Genomic DNA, 3,502 nt, shown 5'->3' with positions numbered 1-3,502 from the left:
CTTAACTGGAATGTATATGCTGTTGTCTCTCAGTTGAATTGTTATTTAATTGAGAAGCCAAAGCACTGCTACACCACCTTCTGCAGTGGCAGGAATTGAACTCTGGGCCCCACATTACTGAGCCCATTCCCCCTCCCATCATTTTCTCCCCAAGAAGTATGGAATTAGTTATAAATCGGTGAAGGGGGCTGGGCAGTGGCGCACCCAGGTTGGAGCCCCCATTCCCCACCTGCAGGAGGGATTCTTCATGAACGGTGAAGCAGGTCTGCTGGTGTCTATCTTTCTATCTCCCACTCCTCTCTCAATTTCTCTGCCCTATCAAATAGAAAGGGAATAAAAAAAAAAAAAGCCCTGGGAGTTAAGCACACATGGCATAAAGATCCCCCGGCTCCCCACCTGCAAGGCAGGTCGCTTCATGAATGGTGAAGCAGGTATCTATCTCTACCCCTCTGTCTTCCCCTATTCTCTCCATTTCTCTGTCCTATCCAACAATGACATCAATAACAATAATAATAACCACAAGAATAATAAAAATGGGGAAAAAATAGCCTCCAGGAGCAGTGGGTTTGGGGGGGCAAGTGGTGGCACAGCCAATACAGCACATGTCGCAGTGTGCAAGGACCCAGGTTCAAGCCCCCGATCCCTACCTACCATGAGTAATGACATGGACTGCAGGTGTCTCTCCCTCTATCTCTCCCCTTACCTCTCAATTACTGTCTCTACCCAAAATAAATACATCACAAGACATGATCCACCATAAGTAAGCAATTTGAAAAGCCAAAGAGACTAGATAGATATCTTTAACCTCTAAACCTAGAAAGAGCACATAAACCACGCCATCACATTCTGCCCTGGGCAGGTCCTGTGACAGTTGGCAGAAGCTGGTTTTAGCTTGAAGTCTAACCACTTCCATTGTCTTTTCCAGTTTGAGCCTCCCTACCTTGCTCTCCAGAGTAACTCACACAAATGTTCTCATTCTGGAGCCAGGCTGAGAGGTTTTACCTTTAACTTTATAGATGAAGTGATTAGCTTTCCGAGGTAAAGCTCTGTTCCTTTTATTTCCTAACTCTGAACCAACTTCTGGCCATTGATAAAATTTTCATTTATTCAAGCATTACTTTGCAACATGGGCTTCTCAACTCTGAAAACCCTTCATCCCTTTGCGTGATAGAGACTTTATGTGCACTAAGAGCCCCGGTAGCCAAGATTCCTAACAAGAAATCAAAGCAATCCCTCCCTCATGCCAAAAGAACATTCATATCATCCCAGTGCTTCAGCCATGGAGACACTTGTAGCCCTGCTTCACTGTTCATGAAGCTTCCTCTGCAAGTGGGAACAGGGGGCTTGAACCCAGGTCCCTGTGCATGGTAACCTATGCTCTACCATTTGCATCACCACCCTGGCATCTCCAAGCCTTTATTTAGATTGCTATAAACAGTTGATTTTTGTGTGACATGTATCCTGAAAATGTGATGAAATTGAGCTCTGCCCACCCTACCCCCCACACCTGCCACAGAAATGTAGAAATAGAAATAGGGAAGGGGTAGAGAGATGGGGAGGTGGCATATCTGGTTAACTGCACATGTTACAGTGCACAAAGACCCAGGTTCAAGCCCCCAGTCCCCACCTGCAGGGGAGAGCCTGTATGAATGGTCAAGTATTGCTACAGGTGTCTCTGTCTCTACCTCTCTATTCCCCTTCCTTCTAAGCTTCTCTCTGTCATACCAAATAAAAAAAATAAAGTTAAAAGAGTCAGAGAGCAAGGCCTGCAATACAGCATCACCGTTTGTGAAGCTTCCCCCCCTGCAGATGGAATCCAGGGGCTTGAACCCTAGTCCTTGTAGTATGGTAATATGTGCGTTCAACCAGGTGCGCCAACACCCAGCCCCTTAGAAAGTTTCAAGAGCTTGACAGACATTTGGAATCCCTGAGTAAAAAGTAACCCCCACACACACACACCTCTGATCCTCTTCCAGACACACCAATCCCATTGAGTTCCCAAGTGTTCAGACTCCCAAGATGATGTGTTCCAATGTCTTTATTGTATCATAGACTAAATATTTTAGGGTGACATGTTAACGACCTTGCAGGCGTTAGAACCCTAGGCTAGCTGAAGCCCAAAGCCACACCATTAAGTCTCTACAAATTCCCCGTGTGGGCTGTGGGCCTCTCCTTCCAACGTCCATCCTTTCTTGGAGCACCTTGAGCTGAGAAGGGATATGGGTCTGCTAGTCGTGCTTGGAGCCCAAGGAACATTTTAAAGTTAGCTAGTGGCTCGAGATCATCTGCGATCCACTTGCTGACTGACACTTCAGTCGGTAGCCAGAGGGTGAGGTAGGGGGAACGGAAGCCCACTGCCCACTCTCTCCTGTGTTTTCCACTCCGCTGAGCACAAAGCTGCCACCACCACCCCAAATTTTAAGCGCCCCCCAGTGAAGGGGCGACTACTTTGCGGGGACCCTCCTCAGTTCCGTGAGCTCCCCAGGAGTGATGCGAGCGTCCCTATCACTCAGCGGAGAGGGCAGGCTCCAGAATGTGCCACAAATGACGCCCACTCCCTGCCTCCCAAGCCCCCAAATGGATTCGATTGTTGTTTCGTGGGGCTTTTTATTTTTTTTCTTCCTCCGAACCTCCGAAGTGTTCTCCCTTCTCATTGGCCGAAGTTGCCCCTTGACGTCACCCTGGTCTTGCTCGCTGATTGGTCCGTTCTGGATGTGCCCAAGCCTTTTTCCCAGGGTGTGGCTCCTCCCGCCCCCAACAGGGTTCTGACCCCTGGCTCCTCCCTCCCCCCCAAGCCCCCCTGTCAGTTCTGAATGGTACCGCCCTGGCTCGGCTTCCCCACTGCTGGGCCGCTGCCCTCAGGGCCCCCGGACGGGGCGGGGCACGTTGGGGACGGGCAGAGGGCGGTGGTGGCGCCTTCCTGCCGAGCCCGAGGGCGCCCTCGCCACCCTGCCCCAGTCCCCGGTGGGTCCCGCTTGCCCCTCGGGCAGTTTTCGCCCAGCTCTGGAGCACCGTCCCGTCTGTGCAAACCGTCCCCGGGATCTGCCCGAGCCGCAGCAGCGTGAAATCCCCGCCCTCAGTCCTGCACACATGCCCAGCCGCCTCCACCCTTCGCTTCACTCCCCAACTCCGCTCCCGCGGGAGCCTGGCTCCCCCACTTCTCCCGTGGGGACTGTGCACCCCGGGACCCCTCTCCTCAGTGGCCAGTGTGAGGGCGCTCCTGGCCCACACCCCTTCCCAGCCCCAGCGCTCCCTCCTTATGTTGTCCCTTCACGTCCCATTAGGCCCCGCCCACACCGTGCCCCCCCCCGACCCCTCCCTCCCAGGCGGGCGCCCCTCCCCTCCCCTACCCCCGCGCGCCTACGCCCCTCCCACCCACCCCGTCCTTTTGTCTCCTCTTTGGTCTCTCAGTGCTCCGCCCCTCCCGCCCTGGCTCCCTGCGAGCGAGCTCTTATCTACTCGGGGCCGACGCCCCGCCCCCTGGCCGCGCCCCGCCGACTCC

Source organism: Erinaceus europaeus, chromosome X (assembly GCF_950295315.1).
Source record: "Erinaceus europaeus chromosome X, mEriEur2.1, whole genome shotgun sequence".
Classification (NCBI taxonomy): Eukaryota; Metazoa; Chordata; class Mammalia; order Eulipotyphla; family Erinaceidae; genus Erinaceus; species Erinaceus europaeus.
Note: the sequence above shows the minus strand (reverse complement) of the source record.